The 22,757-nt window shown below is 38.2% G+C and overlaps 1 protein-coding gene and 1 non-coding gene across 2 annotated transcripts in view; one reads left to right on the top strand and one right to left on the bottom strand.

Annotated features, from left to right (window-relative positions):
- RNF24 (ring finger protein 24) overlaps nt 1-22,757 on the bottom strand; it is a 107,252-nt gene that overhangs the window by 46,068 nt on the left and 38,427 nt on the right. The gene's annotated exons all lie outside the window — the stretch shown is intronic.
- TRNAG-UCC (transfer RNA glycine (anticodon UCC)) lies at nt 3,232-3,304 on the top strand. The gene has a single exon. It is a non-coding gene; the product is annotated as a tRNA-Gly (tRNA).

Genomic DNA, 22,757 nt, shown 5'->3' with positions numbered 1-22,757 from the left:
AGTTTTCTAAAATATATATATTATGCATATTATTTATATATAGTATGCAAAAGCTTTTATGCTACCTTTGATAAAGCCTTGAGAAAGAACAACAAAAAAAGAGATGGAGAAATTGAAAAACATAAACTAAATGAAATGGGAGCACTGAATATGACATAGAAAAAGTAAAACAAACTAGATAAAAGTAAAAGATCATCATATAATTCAGTTGTTTTTAAACATGGATGCTCATTAGAAACATATCTAGAGCTCTGGTGAAAAAAAAGCAATACTTTGGCACTTGCATTTTTCAAAAAATTCCTAGATAATTCAGATATGCATCTGGATTTTAAAAAGTGATTGCAGGTATTTCTATTACATGGTAATTTTGGTGATATAGAGTTCTGTTATTTTTTTGTTGACCAATCATGATACAATGGTATTAAGTGAATAATAGTTACATAATCACAATAGTAAAAGATGTTTATTAGTTTTCACAATCAATATCCAGAAAAAAAAAGATGATTATAATTGTAAGCCATAATGGGAACATGATTAACCTAATATAAAATAATTACATACAATTTGGAGGGTTAAGCAAAATGATGTGCTAAGTGGAAGTGCATACACGAACATGTTTTCATCCACCCAGCCAGTCTATGTCTTTTGATTGGTGCATTTAATCCATTTATATTTAAGGTAATTATTGATATATATGATCCTATTCAGCTCAGTTCAGTTCAGTTCAGTGGCTCAGTCGTGTCCAACTCTTTGCGACTCCGTGAATCGCAGCACGCCAGGCTTCCCTGTCCATCACCAACTCCTGGAGTCCACTCAAACTCATGTCCATTGAGTCGGTGATGCCATCCAACCATCTCATCCTCGGTCATCCCCTTCTCCTCCTGCTCCCAATCCCTCCCAGCATCAGGGTCTTTTCCAATGAGTCAACTCTTCGCATGAGGTGGCCAAAGTGTTGGAGTTTCAGCTTCAGTATCAGTCCTTCCAGTGAACACCCAGGACTGATCTCCTTTAGGATGGACTGGTTGGATCTCCTTGCAGTCCAAGGGACTCTCAAGAGTCTTCTCCAACACCACAGTTCAAAAGCATCGATTTTTTGGTGCTTAGCTTTCTTCACAGTCCAACTCTCACATGCATACATGACCACTGGAAAAGCCATAGCCTTGATTAGATGGACCTTTGTTGGCAAAGTAATGTCTCTGCTTTTTAATATGCTATCTAGGTTGGTCATAACTTTACTTCCAAGGAGTAAGCGTCTTTTAATTTCATGGCTGCAATGATCCTATTACCATTTTCTTAACTGTTTTGGGTTTATTTTCTGTAGGTCTTTTCCTTCTCTTGTGTTTCCTGCTTAGAGAAATTCCTTTAGCATTCGTTGTAAAGCTGGTTTGGTGGTGCTGGATTCTCTTAACTTTGGCTTGTCTGGAAAACTTTTGATTTCTTCATCTAACCTGAAGGAGAATCTTGCTGGGTAAAGTATTCCTGGTTATAGGTTCTTCCTTTTTATCACTTTAAATATATTGTGCCATTCCCTTCTGGCTTGTAGAGTTTCAGTTGAGAAATCAGCTGATAGCCTGATGGGAATTCTCTTGTTGCTTTTAACATTTTATCTTTGTTTTAAATTTTTGTCAGTTTGATTACCATGTGTCTTGGTGTGTTCCTCCTTGGGTTTATCCTGCCTGGACTCCCTGTGCTGCCTGGACTTGGTTGACAATTTCCTTTCCCATGTTAGGGAAGTTTTCAGCTATTATCTCTTCAAATATTTTCTCAGGTCCTTTCTTTCTTCTCCTTCTGGGACCCTACAGTGTGAATGTTGGGGCATTTAATGTTGCCCCAGAGGTCTCCTAGGCTGTCTTCATTTCTTTTCACTCTTTTTTCTATATTCTGTTCTGCAGCACTGATTTCTACCATTCTGTCCTCCAGGTCACTTATCTGCTCTTCTGACTCAGCTATTCTGCTATTGATTCTTTCCACTGTATTATTCACCTTTGTTCTTTAGTTTTTCTAGGTCTTTGGTAAACATTTCTTGCATCTTCTTAATTATTTTTCTGAGATCCTGGATCATCTTCATTATCATTATTCTGAATTCTTTTTCTGGAAGTTGCCTATCTCTACTTCATTTAATTGTTTTTCTGGGGTTTTATCTTATCCCTTCTTCTGGGACATAACTTTCTGCTTTTTCATCCTGATTAACTTTCTGTAATATGATTTTTGTTTAAGCCACTGTGGGACTGTGGTTCTTGCTTCTTCTGTCTGCCCCCTGATGGAGGAGACTGAGAGACTTGTGTAAGCTTCCTGATAGGAGGGACTGGAGGTGGGAAAAACCGAGTCTTGCTCTGGTGGGCAGGGCCTCCCTCAGTAAAACTTTAATCCAATTATCTGCTGATGCGGGGGGGGGGGGGGGGGGGGTGGGGGGGGGGTGGGGGGGGGTGGAGCTGCACTCCTTCCCTGGTAGTTGTCTGGCCTGAGGTGACCCAGCCCTTGGGTCTACAGGCTCTATGGTAGGGTTTATGGCAACCTCCAAGAGGGCTTACACCAAGGGGGGCCTTCCCGCCCCACTGCTGCTAGTGCCCCTGTTCCTGTGGTGAGCCCCTGCTGACCCATGCCTCCTCAGGAGACTCTCCAACACTAGCAGGTAGTTTTGGTTCTGTCTCCTATGGGGTCACTGCTCCTTTCCTCTGGGTCTTGGTGTAGGCAAGATTTTGTTTGTGCCTTCCAAGACTGGAGTCTCTGCTCCCCTCAGTTCTGTAGAAGTCCTATAATCAAATCCCACTGGCCTTCAAGGTCAGATTCCCTGGGGATTCCCAGTTCCTGTGTTGGATCCCCAGGCTGGGAAGCCTGAGGTGGAGTTTGGAACAGTTACAACAGTGGGAGAACTTCTTTGGTATTATTGTTCTCTAGTTTGTGGGGCACCCACCCGCTGGGTATGGGGTTTGATTTTATCGTGATTGTGCCCCGCCTACCATCTCACTGCAGCTTCTTCGTCTCTGGATGTGGGATATCTTTTTTGGTGGGTTCCAGTGTCCTCCTGTCGATGGCTGTTTAACAGCTAGTTGTGATTTTGGGGCTCTTGCAGAATGAGATGAGCGCACATCTTTCTACTTTGCCATCTTGAACTGGAAGCTCCAACATATCAAAATGTTAATAATGGCTTGTAGCTTACTAGTCATTTTGATTTTCTTCTTCTTTTTTTTTTTTTTTTTAAACACTTTATTAAATCAGATTATGGGCAACTCCCTGATGGTCCAGTGGTAAGGACTTTGTGCTTCCATTGCAGGAGGCATAGGTTTGATCCCTGTTCAGGGAACTAAGATCTTGCAAGCTGTGTGGCGTGGCGGGAAAAAAAAAATCTCCCCTATTTTACAGATGAGGAGTTTTGGTGACATAGACATGACTGACCAAGTGTGTATGGGAGTCAAGGACTCTCCAACTCCAAAGCCAGTGCCCTCAGCCTATATGCTCTAGTTTTAATAATCAGAAAACAGCAAATAATGTTTAAGCACTAAAAGGGGACTATTTCTGCTGATTAGTTTAATAATACTTACTGATCACTATACAGTTAAAATTCCATGAATGAAGGTTGTCCCCTTCTTTATGGGATAAGCTACAGTGATAAAGTGGCTCATACCTTCATGTTAGAATTTTCCTTGTCATTTTGATTCATTAGAAAATAAAGAGCAACTGCCAGGCTTGATTATCAAGACCCATAATGGTAACTGGATTACAACTATGACTACTGCCAAAATCAAAACAAAATAAAACCACGTCAAACAAAATGATTCTACTTTTATTAATCAAAGGCACATTACAAATGTGTTTGCAAATCTTTAGAGTCCTTGTTGGTTCCTGGAAGAGTATATTTATATAATAGACAACATGGAGATACTTGACTGGTTGTATCAGAAACCTCAGTGTTACTATCAATTTAATTTCCAACTTCTAATAACTTACACCAGGAAGTCAACAGCTGCAAAGCACTATTTCATCTCATGGAAACTCCTAAGAACTTCCAGACATAAGTAATGTGTAATATTTATTTATGAACATTCAGCCTTTTTCTGCAGATTTTATTCAAATATATAATTTCCTTTTTCTTACACTCAAATCTGCTAGGAAGAGAAAGCAGTAGTTCAGGAGTACTTTACCAAATATATCTAGCACACATATTGTACAGCTCTAAGAAAGTTACAGCTGTGCAAACTTAACTCTTCCACATTGCTAACAGGGCTTCACTTGACTCCTGCTACAGTCAAGACTATCCCTCAATCCTTTAGAAATACCCCTCAGTAGACAAATTTTGCTTGGTAAAATAATTCTTACATTAGGAAAAACGAGATTAAATGCACATGTTGGGAAGAGTAAGAGAAAAAATAGGCAAACATATGGAAAATATGGTGGAAAAAGGGACAGGTTTGCACTCAGCAACTCTGGATATTGTTTCCAGAATGCCACTAGGTAGATGTCAATATTTGGTCAATCTATATACCTCACTGGGACAATGCTTCAAAGGATTCCTGAAAGGATAAAATAGATGGTAGATACTGAAGTATCTGAAAACTCTGAAGAGTTAGGACAAAATACTAAGGACAAAACATGTATGTGTGTGCGTGCTGTTTACAACAGCCAGCACATGGAAGCAACCTAATGTCCATTGACAGAAGAATGGATAAAGAAGATGTGGTACATATATACACTGTAATACTACTCAGCCATTAAAAAGAATGAAATTGTGCTATTTGTAGCAACATGGACACACCTAGAGATTGTCATACTGAGTGAGTAAGTCAGACAAGGAAGAAATATCCTATGACATCCCTTATATGTGGAATCTAAAAAGAAATGATACAAATGAACTTACTTAGAAAACAGAAAGAGGGGTTTCTCTGGTGGCTCAGTGGTAAAGAATCCACCTGCCAACAAAGGAGATGCAGGTTTGATCCCTGGTCCAGGAAGATTCCACATGCCAAGGAGCAACTAAGCCAGTGTATCACAACTATTGAGCCTGTGCTCTAGAGCCCAGGAATCACAACTACTGAGCTGCAACTATGAAGTCTATACACCACAACTACAGAGTAGCCACTGCTTGCTGGAACAAGTGAAAAATGAGCAGCAATGAAGACCCAGCACAGCCAAAAATAAATAAAATTATAAAAAAAACCCCCAAACAGAAAGAGACTCACAGACTTAGAGAATAAACTTATGGTTGTGGGGGAAGGGGAATGATGGGGTGGGGAAGGATAGTTAGGGAGTTTAGGATGGACATGTACACACTGCTATTTTAAAGTGGATAACCAACAAGGACCTACTCTATAGTATACAGAACTCTGCTCAATGTTATGTGGCAGCCTGGATGGGAGGGGAGTTTGGGGAAGAATGGATACATGTATATGCATTGCTGAGTCCTTTTACTGTTCACCGGAAACTATCACAACACTGTTTGTTAATGATATATACCTCAATACAAAATAGAAAGTTTTTTAAAAAAGAGTATACTGTATAGTGCAGGGATTATGTAATGTTTTACACAATAATAACTCAATTAAAAAATGTTTGCCAAAAGAATCAGAGAACCAAAAGAGTTAAAATCTTTAAGTAATAGAAATAGCTACAAAATATAGTCTTATTTAAAATAGGATGGTTTAAGTGCTAGAAATGCATTAATATAATGCATCTAGGATCTTTTCTGTACTTGACAAATAAAAAGCAGCCAATAAATGTTGATTATTACCGTTAAAAATGTGTTATTTTTATCAGATGACTGACTGAGAAGTACCTTAGTGAAAGCAAAAACACTGTTAAGATATATGTAAAGATTTACTAAAACAATGATACAAATGAACTTCCTTATAAAACAGAAAGAGACTCACAGACTTAGACAATGAACTTAGAACTGCCAGGGCAGGGGTGGTGGAGAGTGGTTGGTGGGAAAGAAGGGGGGAGGGGATAGTTAGGGAGTTTGGGATGGACATGTACTTACTGCTATAATTAAAAAGGTGAACCAGCAAGGACCTACTGTATGGTACATGCAACTCTGCTCAATGTTATGTGGCAGCCGGATGAGAAGGTAGTTTGGCGGAGAATGGATATGGCTGAGTCACTTCACTGCTCACTGCTCACTGCTCACTGCTCACTGCTTCACTGCTCACCTGAAACTATCACAATGTTGTTAACTGGCTTTACCCCAATACAAAATAAAAAGTTTAAAAAAAAAAAAGTGTGTGTGTGTATGTACATTTTGGCAAGGGGTAGGTGAGAGTCCCTTGGACTGCAAGGAGATCCAACCAGTCCATCCTAAAGGAGATCAGTCCTGGGTGTTCACTGGAAAGACTGATACTGAAGCTGAAACTCCAATACTTTGGCCACCTCATGCGAAGAGTTGACTCATTGGAAAAGATGCTGATGCTGGGAGGGATTGGGGGCAGGAGGAGAAGGGGACGACAGAGGATGAGATGGCTGGATGGCATCACCGACTCGATGGACATGAGTTTGAGTGGACTCTGGGAGTTGGTGATGGACAGGGAGGCCTGGTGTGCTGCAATTCATGGGGTCACAAAGAGTCGGACATGACTGAGCGACTGAACTGAAGGGGAGAGGGATGACATTTAAAAAAATAGTAGATAACATAAAAGATGCCCTGGCAAAGATCAAATCTCTATAAAAGATTCTACCAAACCAACTGCTCCTTCCTCAAGGAACTCCTCTGCACACACTGCCAAACTTGTGCCAAACTGGCCACCAGAGGCAGGAAACCTATTCTGGCCAAAGGCAGTCATCATATAGGCCAGCTGGGAGTGAACCAGTGGTGTGAGAATCTCACCCTGTAGGGGTCCTTGTACTAGGTGGCACCACCAACAAACTCTGGGGGAATTCTGAACAGAGATACAGACAGGGAGTACTAGAGACAGCACTGTCATCAGAAAGAAGAGATGTCTGCCTCAGTGCTCCTGGAGGCTGGCTGTTTCTTATGAGTCCTCCCTTCTCAGGGAGGAATGGGGGTTGACAGGGGATACACTGATGTAGAACACATTTTAGGAATCCCTACCCTGGTAAATGGAATTGCTTAGCTACAACTGATCTATTTCCCAACAGTCTAAGTAGATGGTGTATTATTCCAAGATGTTAACCTGGTCTATATATATTAATTTTATAATATTTTCATTATAATATTTTGGCATGAAATATGAATAATTTTTTTAAAATAAGTTAACCTTTAAAAAGAAAGCTACTGTTCAAGATCCTCATAATAAGCTAAGTATTCTTTGCTATTTAGCTATTACAAATGTAAAAGTTACTTAGTAACTGCTCTTTGTGGGAATGAAGAAAAGAAATAGAACATCCAGTACACTGTTGGATCTTACTTGGCACGTCTGACTTCATTCACATGAAAATTTTTTCCCCCTTTATGCAGTTCCATAGTCCCTGAAATCTCTAATCTCAGTGTAAATTTCAAACTATCTAATAAGTTTATTAAAAAAGAAAGAAAAAGACAGAAATATCTGATTTTTTAAAAAAATCAGCAATGGGATTTTTTTTCCACCAAGATACAAAAGGAATAGACATTTGGCCCCACTGAGGACCTTAGCTTAACACAGTACACCACAGTTAGATGGGCTGCAGCAGGTGTTTTGTTGAAGTATGTTTGGTGGCCTCATTCTTCTTAGACCAGTTCCTGGCCCTAGCCAGCATCCTGCCAGTAGCCAGTACTCTACTTTTGCTTTAAAAATGCTCAGAAAAAGAAGAGACACCAGTCTTTTCTAATTACACCAGTAATTAGATTGCTGTATTCTTTAATTTATGGTTCACAAGCCAGTAAAGACCATATATTTCTTATAAATACAAGACATTCAAGAAAAACTTTCTAAGAAAAATTATTTTAGACTTTGTTAATCTTTAAAAAAACCAGAGATATAATTCATATTAAAAATGCACCCAGGTGTATAGGTCAAGGAATTTGCACAAATGAATATGCCCTTGTTACCACCATTCTAATCAAGATGCAGAATATTTCTTTATCCCCAGAGAGTTCCCCGTACCCCTTTGCCATTAATTACCACTCCCAACTACTGATCTGATTTCCATCATTACAGATTAATTTTCCATATGTTAGGATTTCATATTCAAATGAAATCACACAATATGTATTCTTTTGTGTTTAGCTTTTAGTCTCTCAATAGGTGAGAGACTCTTAACAAACAGCTCTATAAAATAATTCATGTTATATCCCTAGTTTGTCCTAGTTATTCTATTATCCACAACTGGTATCCCCTAAAGATCACTAACTTCATCTTTGAATGTATCAATTTTATGGTTAGTTTTTAGGTAGTTCTTTTTTTAAAAAAAAGGTTTATTTATTTTAATTTTTGACTGTAGTAGGTCTTTGTTGCTGTGCATGGGTTTCCTCTAGTTGAAGCAAGCATGGGGTACTCTTCATTGTGGTGTGTGAGCTTCTCATTGTGGTGGTTTCTCTTATTAAAGAGCACAGGCTTCAGGCAAGTGGGCTTTAGTAGTTGTGGCTCACAGGCTCTAGAGAATGGGCTCAGTTATTGTGGCCTATGAGCTTAGGTGCTCCAGAGCATGTAGGATCTTCCTGGAACAGATATCAAACACCCATCCCCTGCACTGGCAGGGAGATTCATAACCACTGGACCAGCAGGGAAGCCCTGGATATTTATTTCTAAAACAATATTCCTGGTTATCCTATTTAGGTGTCCCTTGGACTGTCAAGAAGATCAAACCAGTCAATCCTAAAGGAAATCAACCCTGACTATTCACTGGAAGGAGTGATGCTGAAACTCCAATACTTTGGCCACCTGATGCAAAGAGCCGATTCACTGGAAAAGACTGATGCTGGGAAAGATTAAAGGCAAAAGGAGAAGGGGGTGGCAGAAGATGAGATGGTTAGATAGCATCACCGACTCAATGGACGTGACTTTGAGCAAACTCCAGGAGACAGTAGAGGATAGAGAAGCCTGGCATGCTGCAATCCATGGGGTCACAAAAAGTTGGATATGACTTAGTGGCTGAACAACAACACTATTTTCATGGAAGAACATTTCACCATGTCTTTTACATGGGTGTTCTTTTCCATTTTTAAGTCTTTCTTCAGTGCAATACTTTCTACTTATTACTTTTTAAAAGTCTTCAACAGAGGAAATGTGTAGCTTGATTCACTCATCATATTTTGCTTCAGTCAAAATCTCAGGCAAAGCAGGAACTCCAAGGTGCTCAAGACTGGAATGGTGAAGCCCCTTTTATGGTGAGATATCTGCTGATATGGGCATGTCTCCTGGGGCCAAGGGAACACAAACTCAAGCTTGCAGCCTAGCCTAGGTGGGTTCCTGCATTAAGCCAGGAGGTAATATAAAGAAAGTGCACACACACAGCCTCTTTCATTTACGCTGTTGTTCTTTGCTTATTTTCACTGTTTACTTCCATTTAATCATGAAGAAAACCCTCTGCATCTATTGTCCTATACATCTGTTCATAGGAAATATGTATAGCTAACAAACACATAGTCACATAGTCAACAAGAGAGTCTGAAATGCAGTAATTGGGCGCAACCTCAAAAATGACAGAATGATCTTAGTTCATTTCCAAGGGAAACCATCCAGCCTCACAGTAATCCAAATCTATACCCCAACCGCTGATGCCAAAGAAGGTGAAGTTGACTTTGAAGACTTGCAACACCTTCTAGAACTAACACACACACAAAGATGTCCTTTTAATCATAGAGAATTGTAATGCAAAAGTAGGAAGTCAAGAGATACCTGGAATAACAGGCAAGATTGGCCTTGGAGTACAAAATGAAGCAGAGCAAAGGCTAACAGAGTTTTGTGAAGTAAACACACTGGTCATAGCAAACATCCTTTTCCAACAACACAAGAGACAACTCTACACATGGACATCACCAGATGGTCAACACTGAATCAGACTGATTATGTTCTTTGCAGCTGAAGATGGAAAATTTTTATACAGTCAGCAAAAACAAGATCTGGAGCATACTGTGGCTCAGAGAGTGAGCTTCTTATTGCAAAATTCAGGCTTAAATTGAAGAAAGTAGGGAAAACCACTAGGCCATTTAGCTATGACCTAAATCATGACCCTTATACAGTGGAGATGACGAACAGATTCAAGGGACCAGATCAGTTCTTCAGAGTGTGTGAAGAACTATGGACAGAGGTTTGTAGCACTGTACAGGGGGCAGTGACCAAAACCATCCCAAAGAAAAAGAAATGCAAGAAGGCAAAATGGTTGTCTGAGGAGGCTTTACAAATAGCGGAGCAAAGAAGAAAAGTGAAAGGAAAGGGAGAAAGGGAAAGATACACCTAACTGAATGCAGAGTTTCAGAGAACAGCAAGGAGAGATAAGAAGGCCTTCTTAAATGAACAAGGCAAAGAAATAGAAGAAAACAATAGAATGGGAAAGACTAGAGATCTCTTCAAGAAAATAACAATTAGAACCAGACATGGAACTATAGACTGGTTCAAAATCAGGAAAGGAGTACATCAAGGCTGTATATTGTCACTCTGCTTATTTAACTTGTATGCTGAGTACATCATGTGAAAAGCCGGACTGGAAGACACAAAATAGAATCAAGATTGCCAGGAAAAATACGAACAACTTCAGATAAGCAGATGATACCACCATAATTGCAGAAAGTGAAGAGGAACTAAAGAACCTCTTGATGAAAGTGAAAGAGGAGAGTGAAAAAGCTGGCTTAAAACTCAACATTCAAAAAATGAAGATCATGGCATCCAGTCCTATCACTTCATGGCAAAGAGATGGGGAAAAAATGCAAAGAGCAGCAGATTTTATTTTCTTGGCGTCAAAAATCACTGTGGATGTTGACTGCAGTCATAAAATTAAAAGACGCTTGCTCCTTGGAAGAAAAGCTACGAAAAACCTAGACAGCATATTAAAAAGCAGAGACATCACTTTGTTGACAAAGTTCTGTATAGTCAAAGCTATGGGTTTTTCCAGTAGTCATGTGTGGATGTGAGATTGGGACCATAAAGAAGGTTGAGTACCGAATAATTGGTGCTTTCAAACTGTGGTGCTGGAGAAGACTCTTCAGAGTTCCTTGGACAGTAAAGAGACCAAACCAGTCACTCCTAAAAGAAATCAACCCTGAATATTCATTGGAAAGACTGATGGTGAAACTGAAGCGCCAATACTTTGCCCACCTGATATAAAGAGCCAACTCATTGGAAAAGACCCTGATGCTGGGAACAATTGAGGGCAAGAGAAGGGGACGAGAGAGAATGAGATGGTTGGATGGCATCATCGACTCAATGGACATGAGTTTGAACAAACTGCATGAAAGAGTGAAGGACAGGGAAGACTGGTGTGCTGTAGTTCATCAGGTTGCAAAGAGTCAGATACAACTTACTGACTGAACAACAACAAGAACAGTTGTTACCACTGTGGAAAAGTTGGCAAAGTATACAAGGGATCTCTGTATTACTTCTTACAACTACATATGAACCTACAATAATTTAAAAAAATCAGTTAAGAAAAAAATGTTTCAAAATTCAAATGACAAATTCAAATGAAAAATAGCCATTTCATACAAAAAGTCAGGAAAAAGGAGGTGAAACATATAGAAAACAAATAGCAAATGGTACATAAATCAAGCACAGTAAGAATAACATATATGTGAATCAACTACTCCAATTAAAGGCAGACATTGGCTGACTGGATTAAAACAAGCAAAAACAAAACCAAAGCCCCAAACCCATAAAAGAAGATCTAGCTACATGGGTTTTTTAATTTTTTTTTAAAGCAAGAAATGCACTTTATATTCAAAGACAGGATGATGGAAAAAGCTACATCTTGCAAAAAATATGCATAAGAGAGATAGAGTGGCTATGTCAATATAAGACAAAATATACTTTAACACAAAAAAATTTACCAAAGATGTTTTACAATAAAATAGTCAATTCATCAGTAAGATAGGTCAACGTAACAACTGATCCCCAAAATACATAAGGCAAAAACTGACAAAATTAAAGGGGAAAATAGCCCAACAATAATAGTTGAAAACTTTAATATCTCATACTTAATAATAGGTAGAACAGTTAGACCAAAATTCATCAAAGATAACAAGAGTTAAATAACACAATCAACCAACTTGACCTAACTAGCACTTAAAGAACACTCTACCTAATGAGCAGAATACACATTCTTCTTAAGCACAATTTGCAGTCATAGACTATATGGTAGGCCAGTGGCTGGCAAAAAAGTTTCTTAAAGGACCACACAGTAAATATACTAGGCTTATTGCCTATATGGTCTCTGTCACAGCTACTCAGCTCTTTTCAGAAGCAGCCATGGACAACACTTTAATGAACAGGCATCCACTAAACTTTATTTACAAAAACAAGCAGGTTGTGCGTAGTTTGCAAACTCCTGTGCTAGGTCATAATATAAATCTCAATAAATTAAAAAATATTGAAACTCAACAAAGTATGTGCTCTGATCATGATAGAATTAAATTAGAAGTCATCAAAAGGATGCACAAGTAAGATATACAAGTAAGCATATTTGTGAAGCAAGCACATAAAAGGATGCTCTACACTCAGCACAGGTAAGCCTAGTGTGCTGCAGTCCATGGGGTCACAAAGAGTCGGACTGAGTGACTGAACAATGACAACTACAACTACATTGTTAGAGAAATGCAAATAAAAACCATAATGATATAGCGCTTCACATCCACAAGAATAGGTATTTTGAAAATAGCACAGAAAATAATAAGCATTAGTGAGGAGACTGGCACAAACCCAGACATATAGATCAAAGGAACAGACTAAAGAGCCCCCAAATAAACCCACACACCTATGGTCAATCAATCTTTGACAAAACGGACAAGAATATACAATGGGAAAATGATCTCTTCAGCAGGTGGTGTTTGGGAAGTTGGACAGCTGCATGTAAATCAATGAAGTTTGAACAAATCCTCACACTGTACACAAAAATAAACTCAAATTGGCTTAAAGACTTAACTATAATACAGGACACCATAAAACTTCTAGAAGGTAACACTGGCAAAGCATTCTCTGACATAAATTCTACCAATATTTTCTTAGGTCAGTCTCCCAAAGCAACACAAATAAAAGGAAAAATAAATGGGATCTAATCAAACTTACAAGTTTTTGCACAGCAAAGGAAACCACAAACAAAATGTAAAGACAACCTGTTGTTGGGAGAAAATATTTGCAAATAATGTGACTGACAAGGGCTTCATTTCCAAAATATACAAAGAACTCATGCAACAGAACAACAACTACAACAAAACAAGTAACCCAATAAAAAAATGTACAGAAGACCTAAACAGACATTTTTCCAAAGAAGACACACAGATAAACAATAGGCACATGTAAAGATGCTGAACACTGCTGATTATTTGAGAAATGAAAATCAAAACTACAATGAAATACAACCTCACATCAGTCAAAATGGTCATCATTAAAAAGGCTAATAACAAATACTGGAGGGGAGAGGTGAAGAAATAGAAACTCTCCTACACTGTTGGTGGGCGGTAAGTTGGTGCAGCCACTATGGAAAATAGTATGCAGCTTCCTTAAAAAACAAAATAGAGTTGCCGTATGATCTAGCAATACTACTCCTGGCATATAGGCAGATAAAACCAACTCAAAAACATACATGCACCTCTATGTTCATAGCAGCACCATTTACAGTAGTGAGGACATGGAAACTGAAATGTCCTAATGTCCATTGACAGATGAATGGATAAAGAATATATGGTACATATATACAATGGAATATTACTCAATCATTAAAAAGAATAAAATAATGTCATTTGCAGCACTTAAATGAGCCTGGAATTATCACATCAAATGAAGTAAGACAGAAATTTTAAAAAAGCTTTTGAAAATAGAAAGTTAATAAAAAGACGTGGTATATATATGTATACACACACACAAACACACAATAGACTACTACTCAGCCATAAAAAAGAGTGCAATAATGCCATTTGCAGCAACATGGATAGACCTAGAGATGATTATGCTAAGTGAAGTAAGTCAGAAAGTTAAAGACAAATACCATATGATATGACTTATATGTGGAACCTAAAATATGGCACAAATGATCTTATTTGGGTTGCCAAGGGTGACAGGAGTTGGGGCAAGGATGGAGTGAGAATTTGGGGTTAGCAGATGCAAACCAGTATATACAGAATGGATAAACAACAAGGTTTTATTGTATAGCACAGGGGACTATACTCATTATTCTGTGATAAACCATAATGGAAAAGATTATGAAAAAGATTTACATATATATAAAACTGAATCAATTTGCTATACAACAGAAATGAATACAATGTTGTAAATCAGGCATACTTCAATATAAGAAAAAAGAAACTGGTATACCAAGGGAAAAAAGAGAGATCACAGCAAAGGAACCAGTTCACAAAACAGAAAGACAACCTACTGATAGGGAGAAAATATTTACAAATGATATGACCAATAAAAGATTAATAACCAAAATATATAAACAGCTCATACAACTCAACATCAAAAAAAAAACCTAAGCAATCTGATTAAAAAATAGGCAGAAGACCCAAAGAGACATTTTTTTCAAAAAAGGCATACAAATGGCTAACAGGCACATGAAAAGATGTTCAACATTGTTAACCATTGGAAAAATGCAAATTAAAACTACAATGAGATATCACCTCACACCTGTCAGAACAGCTATTATCAAAAAGAACACAAGTAACAAATGTTGGCGAAGATGTGGAAAAAAGGGGACCCTTGCACGCTATTTGTGGGAATGCAATTGGTGCAGCCACTATAGAAAACTACGGAGGTGTCGCCAAAAGCTCAAAATAGAACTACCATGTGACCTAGCAATTTCATTCATGGGTCTTAATCCACAAAAACACTAATTCAAAAAGATCCATGCACCCTAATGTTCACAGCAGCATTATGAGATTATAATATATGATTATATAATTGTGTGCAAATTATGGAAGCAACCTGTCCATCACAAATGAATGGATAAAGATGTGGTGTGTGTGTATACACACACCTATACAGACAATGGAATACTACCACTCAGCCATAAAAAAGAAGGAAATTTTGCCATTTGCAACAACACAGATGAACTTGGAGAGTATTATGCTAAATGAAATAAGTCAAGCAGAAAAGACAAATATTGTATGATATCAATTATATGTGAAATATAAAAAATAAAATTAATGAATACAACAAAACAGAAATAGACTTGAGATACAGAGAAAAAATGAGTGGTTACCAGTGGGGAGAGAGAAGCGAGTGGGGCAGGATAGCAGTAGGGGATTAAGAGGTACAAACTACTATGTATAAGATAAATAAGCAACAACAATATATAGTTAATAACTATAAATGGAATATAACCTTTAAAATTTGTAAATCATTATGTTGTACACCTGAAATGTATATAACATTTTATATGAATAAAAAAACGTGGTATATACATGCCTCTAAGGCTGTGATCTGTGAAGTTCCCACCTGCTCCTAGAGCTCTCTGCAGCTGCCCTGCCTCCTGACCTCCAGAGCCTAGCACAGGGCCATGATGCGGACGTGCTGGCTCGCACTCGTGCTGGTGGCAGTCACCTGGATCCACTAAGATTCAGTCATCGCAGGACTGAAGACAAGATGGTGGGATAAAAGAATTTGAGCTCACCTCTTCTCACAAAAACACCAAAATCACCACCAACAGATAAACAACCATCAGCAAAAATGACTGGAAGCTACCAAAAAAGATATTTTACATCCAAAGACAAAGAAGCCAGGAGACAGTAGGAGGAGCACTTTCACAATATAATCAAATCTTAAAACTGCCATGTGGGCAACCCACAAACTGGAAGATAATTATATCACAGAGGTTCTCCCACAGGAATGAGAGTTCTGAGCCTCATGTCAGGCTTTCTAGTCTGGGGGTCTGGTATTGGGAGGAGGAATCCCCAGAGCATTTGGCTTTGAAGGCCAGCAGGGGGCTTGGGTACAGGGGCTCCATAGGACTGGGTGAAACAAAGACTCCACTCTTGGAGGAGGGTTCATGTACTCTGGACCCAGGTACACTCCATAGGAGTCTGAGCCAGACCTACCTGTGGGTCTTGGTGGGTCTCCTGTGGAGGCAAGCATCATCTGTAGCTCACTGTGGGACAAGGACACTGGCAGTGGAGGCCCCATGGAATATTCATCTGCGTGCGGTCCTGGAGGTCACCACTTTGGCACTGAGACCTGGCACCACCCAGCTGCCTGATGGCTCCAACACTGGGACACCTCAGGCCAAACAACCAACACAGCCTGACCCGTCAGCAGACAAGCTGCCAAAAGTTGTCTTGAGCCCCAGGCTGCCTCTAAACATATCCCTTGACATAGTCCTGCCCACCAGAGGGACAAGACCCACTTCCACTCACCAGTGTGCATACATCAGCTCCATACACCAGGAAGCCCACACAAGACCCTGGACCAACCTCACATACCAGGAGACAGACATCAGAAGCAAGAGGAGCTACAAATCTGTAGCCTGAGAAATGGAGACCACAAACACAGAAAGTTAGACAAAATGAGACAGAAGAGAAATATGTTCCAGATGAAGGAATAAGATAAAACCCAAGATTAACAACTAAGATTCATAGTAACAACAGTAAAGATGATCCAAAACCTCAGAAAAAGGATGGAGGCACAGTACAAGACAATACAAGAAATGTTTAACAAACAGCTAGAAGATTTGAAGAACAGAGTTGAAAAATACAATAACTGAAATTAAAAACACACTAGAAAGAATCAATAACAGAATAAATGAGGCAGAAGAAAGAATAAGTGAGAAGACAGATTGATGGAAATCACTGCCAGAGAACAAAATAAAGAAAAAAGAATGAAAAGAAATGAGGACAGTCTAAGGAACTTCTGGGACAACATTAAACACACCAATATTTGCATTATAGAGGTCCCAGAAGGAGAAGGGAGAGAAGGGCCAGAGAAAATATTTGAAGCAATAATGGTCAAAAAATGGTCAAAAATGGTCAAAATGGTGAGTGGGGGATAAAACCACTCACTCAAATCCAGGAAGTGCAAAGAGTCCCAAGGAGAAACAGTCCAAGACACATATTAATCAAATTGACAAGAACTATAGACAAAGTGAAAATATTAAAAACAAGGGGTAATCAACAAATAACACAGAAACGATATCCATAAGGTTAGCAGCTGATTATTCAGCAGAAACTGCAGGCCAGAAGGCAGTGGCACAATATATTTAAGGTGGTGAAAAGGAAAAAACTACAACCAAGAATACTCCATCCAGTCAGGCTCTCATTCAGATTCGATGGAGAAATTAAAAGCTTTACAGACAAACAAAAGCTAAGAGAATCAGCACCACCAAACCAACTTTACAACAAATGTTAAAGGAACTTCTTTAGGTGGAAGAGAGAAGTCCATATCTAGAAACAAGAAAACTACAAGTGGGAAAGCTCATTGGCAAGGTAAACATACAGTAAAGGTAGGGAAGCATACACACACAAATACGATATCAAAACCAGCAATTGTGGGAAGAGGTCAAGTACAAATATAGGATATTGGAAATGCATTTGAAATTAAGAGACAAGCAACTTAAAACAATCTTGTGTATATACAAACTACTATATCAAAACCTCATGGTAACTGCAAACCAAAAGTCTACAATAGATATACACACACAAAAGAAAAAGCAATCTAAACATAACACAAAAGATATTCATCAAGTCATAAGAGAAGAAAGCAAAAGAGTAAAGGAAGAAAAAAGACTTACAAAAACAAATTTGAAACAATCAACAAAATGGCAATAAGAATACACATATTGATAATTACCTTAAATGTAAATGGATTAAATGCTCCAAACAAAAAGAAACAGATGGGCTGAATGGACACAAAAACAAGGCAAATGGATACATGCTGTCTACAAGAGTCCCACTTCTAATTTAGAGACACACACAGTCTGAAAGTAAGGGGATGGAAAAATGTATTCTATGCAAATGGAAACCAAAAGAAAGCTGGAGTAGCAATACTCATCAGACAAAATAGACTTTAAAGACGGTTAAATGAGACAAAGAAGGACATTATACATAATGATTAAGGGATCAATCCAACAATAAGATGTAATAACTGTAAATACATGTGCGCCCAACATAGAAGCATCTCAATATATAAGGCAAATGCTAACAACCATAAAAGGAGAAATCAACAGTAATACAATAGTGGAGGACTTTAACATCTCACTTACACCAATGGACAGAAAATCAATAAGGAATCATAGGCCTTAAATTATACATTGTACCAGATAGACTTAACTGATATCTATAGACCATTCCATCTGAAAGCAACAGAATACACATTCCTCTCAAGTGCATATGAAACATTTTTCAGGATAGATCACATGCTGGGCCACAAAGCAAGCTCTGGTAAATTTAAGAAAATGGAAATCATATCCAGCATCTTTTCCAAGTATAACACTATGAGATTAGAAATCAATGACAAGAAAAAAAAAAAAAAAAGCTGTAAAAAACCACAAACACGTGGCGGCTAAGTAATATGTTACTAAACATCCAAAGGATCACTGAAAATGTCAAAGAAGAAATGAAAAAATACCTAAACAACCTAGCTTTACACCTAAAGCAATGAGAGAAGGGAGAACAAACAAAAACGAAAGGGGAGGGAAAGAAATCATAACGATCAGAGCAGAAATAAACGAAATAGACAAAGAAAAAAACAGAAAAGCTCAATGAAACTAAAAGCTGGTTTTCTGAAACAGAGAAACAAACTTGATAAAACTTTAGCCAGACTCATCAAGAAAAGAAGGGAGAGGGTTCAAATCAATGAAATTAGAAATGAAAAAGGAGAACTTACGATTGATACCACAGAAATACAAAAGATCATAAGAGACTACTACAAGCAACTATATGCCAATAAAATGGACAACCTAGAAGAAATGAACACATTCTTAGAAAGGTATAATCTTCCAAGACTGAACTTGGAGGAAATAGAAAATATGAATAGACCAGTCACAAGTACTGACATTGAAAGTGTGAAAATAATTTTATTTATTTTTGGCTGTGCTGGGTCTTCACTGCTGTGTGGACTTTTCTCTAGGTACAGTGAGTAAGGGCTACTCTCCAGCTGTGGTGCGTGGGCTTTTCATTGCAGTGGCTTCTGTTGTTGTGGAGCACAGGCTCTAGGGTGGGTGTATGTGCTTCAGCAGTTTAGCATGTGGGCTCACTAGTTGCAGTTGCTGGACCCTAAAGCACACACAAGCTCAACAGTTGTGCTGCATGGACTTAGTTGTTCTGTGGCATGTGGGATCTTCCTGGATCAGGGATTGAACCCCTCTCTCCTGCACTGGCAGGAAGATTCTTTACCACTGAGCCAAATCTATGGTATGGAAAAAAGATCTAAAACTGTCTTTCCAAACAGTCATTTATTCCAATAGCATTTGTAAGATTTTTTTCTCCACTGTTTTAAACTTCTACTTTTTCCACAGAGCCACTTTTTATACATGCCTGGGTCTGTTTTTGGATTTTGTAGTCTGTTCTTTCTTTTTCTTTCTGTTCATGATGACCTGCATCAGCACTCCAAGTTTTGTTTTAATGTAACTTTAGCATAAGGACAATATTTCCATCATTACTCTTCCTTTTCAATATGTTCAAGGCTATTATTACACAACCTTTTCCAGATAAACAATTAAAAAAATATCCTGTTGGGAAGTTGACTGAAAGTATATTACATTTATAGCTTACTTTAGGGAGACTGGGTCTTTATAGCCAGGCACATGATATGTTTTTCATATATTCCAGTCTCACTTTATGGGTCTCAGTAGATTCTCATAGCTTTAGTCATACAAGTTTTACACTTTTTGTTATTTTATTTCAGTTATTGTATATATTTTTATTGTTAAGATTGGGAACTTTTTTCCATTATATTTTCTGAGCTGGTTATTCCTGGCATGGAGTAAAGCTACTACTTTCTGTATTTTTATTTTGGAGCCTAACCTAAAGAAACTTTTAGGGCAGGTGTAACTAATTGCCTGTATAAAAATAAATCTTTATAAAGCACCCACAGAACAACACTCATCTCTGAGCAGTGAGTACTCCATGAAAAACTAGCTGCAAAAACACACTGAGTCAACTGAACATAGTGACTTTTTACTTATATATCACCAAATACAACTTTTATTATGAACTAACTGATTTAGAGATCATCTTTCTGGCAACCTCAATTTGTGAGGTGGATGAATCTAGAGCCTGTTATACAGAGTGAAGTAAGTCAGAAAGAGAAAAACAAATATAGAATATTAATGCATATATATGGAATCTAGAAAAATGGTACTGATGAACCAACCTATTTGCAACGAAGGGATGGAGACATAGACTTAGAGAAAGGAATTGTGGACACAGTTTGGGAAGGAAAGAGTGGGACAAACAGAGAAAATAGCATCAACTATATATACTACTATGTGTAAAGTAGATAGCTGGTGAGAAGTTATTACATGACTCAGGGAGCCCAGTGTGCTGCTCTGTGATGACCAAGACGGTGGAACAGGGGGCAGGCTCAAGAGGGAGGTGATATGTGTGTAATTATGGCTGACTTATGTTGTTACATGGCAGAAACCAACACAATATTATAAAGTGACTTTCCCCTACACAGGACAGTGCCCAAACACTGTGCTTTAGAAAATGTAACCGTTTTATTTTTTAATATATGCTTTTCAAAGCACTGTCTAGGTTTGTCATAGCTTTCCTTTCAAGTAGCAAGCATCTTTTAATTTCATGGCTTTTTGTTTACTCATATATAAATATATCTTTTGTATCTTTTAAATTTATTTATTTATTTTTGTATCTTTTAAATTTAAAGTAAAAAAATCTGTGAAATACTTGACCAAAATTTGTCTACAGCTACATATAAAAGCTAGCTGAGACAATGTTACTACAGAAATTTAACAAAGAGAATGTTAGTAGAAGTCCATCTGTATAGAAGCATAAATTATATTTCTCATGGCGAATCTATAAATTGGCAGTCTTGTGAATTTTGTAGCAAGAGTTTTCTAGGCTTCAGTTAGCCCTGAGTAAAAAAGGTAAGGCTGCATTTCTGTATATGTAAGAGGCCCAGACCCTAAAATGCAGCAACTCAAGTGGAGTGCCTGCACCGAGAGGTTTTGTTCCTAAATACTTAAGCTGCCACTCCTGGATGATTCCACTACCTCACTTCCTTCAAAGTGGTCTAGTCTCCACTACTTACATTTCAGAAGTTTCCTCTGAAGGAGAAATCAAAAGCTTTATAGATAAGCAAAAGTTAAGAGAATTCAGCACCACCAAACCAACTTTACAACAAATGCTAAAGGAACTTATCTAGACAGGAAACGTAAGAGAAAGAAAAGGTCTACAAAAACAAATCAAAAACAATAAAATAAATGGTAACAGGATCATACATGTCAATAATTACCTTAAATGTAAGTGGACTAAATGCTCCAATCAAAAGACACAGATTGGCTTAATGGATACAAAAATAAGACCCCTATACATGGTGTCTTGTAGAGACCCACCTCAGACTTAGAGACACACATAGACTGAAAGCAAGGGGCTGGAAAAAGATATTCCAGGCAAACACAAATCAGAAGAAAGTGGGAGTAGCAACACACATATCAAATAAAACAGACTTTAAAATAAAGACCATTACAAGAGACAAGGAAGAACACTACATAATGATCAAGGGATCAATCCAAGAAGAAGATATAACAATTATAAACATACACATGCACCTCACACAGGAACACCTCAATACGTAAGACAAATGCTAACAACTGTTAAAGAGGATATCAACAATAATACAATAATAGTGAGGGACTTTACTGCCCCACTCATACCAAAAGACAGATAGATCATCCAGACAGAAAATTAATAAGAAAACACAAGCTTTAAACAATATACTGGACCAGTTGGGCCTAACTGATATCTACAGGGCATTTCATCCAAAAACAGTAGATTTCACTTTTTTTGCAAGTGCATATGGAACATATTTCAGGATAGATCACATTTTGGGCCATAAACCAAACCTTGGCAAATTAAAAAAATTGAAAATATTTCAAGCATCTTTCCTGACCACAATGCTGTAAGTTGTTCAGTCGCTCAGTCGTGTCCAACTCTTGTGATCCATGGACTGCAGCACAACGGCTTCCCTGTCCTTCACCATCTCCTGGAGTTTGCTCAAACTCATGTTTGTGGAGTTGGTGATGACATCCAACCATCTTGTCCTCTGTCATCCCCTTCTCCTGCCTTCAATCTTTCCCAGCATCTGGGTGTTTTCCAATGAGTCGGCACTTTGCATCAAGTGACCAAAGTACTGGAGCTTCTGCTTCAGTATCAGTCCTTCTAATGAATATTCAGAGTTGATTTCCTTTAGGATGGACTAGTTTGATCTCCTTGCAGTCAACGGAACTCAAGAGTCTTCTCCAACATCACAGTTCAAAGCATCAATTCTTTAGCATTCAGCCTTCTTTATGGTCCAGCTCTCACATCCATACATGACTACTGCAAAAACCATAGCTTTGACTAGATGGACCTTTGTCAGCAAAGTAATCTCTCTGCTTTTTAATACGCTGTCTAGGTTTGTCAGGAGTTTTCTTCCAAGGAGCAAGTATCTTTTAAACTCATGACTGCAGTCACCGTCTGCAGTGATTCTGGAGCCCAAGAAAATAGTCTGTCACTGTTTCCATTGTTTCCCCAT

This window comes from Dama dama, chromosome 23 (genome assembly GCF_033118175.1).
Source record: "Dama dama isolate Ldn47 chromosome 23, ASM3311817v1, whole genome shotgun sequence".
In the NCBI taxonomy this organism is placed as follows: domain Eukaryota; kingdom Metazoa; phylum Chordata; class Mammalia; order Artiodactyla; family Cervidae; genus Dama; species Dama dama.
This window is presented reverse-complemented; position numbering and strand designations above follow the sequence as displayed.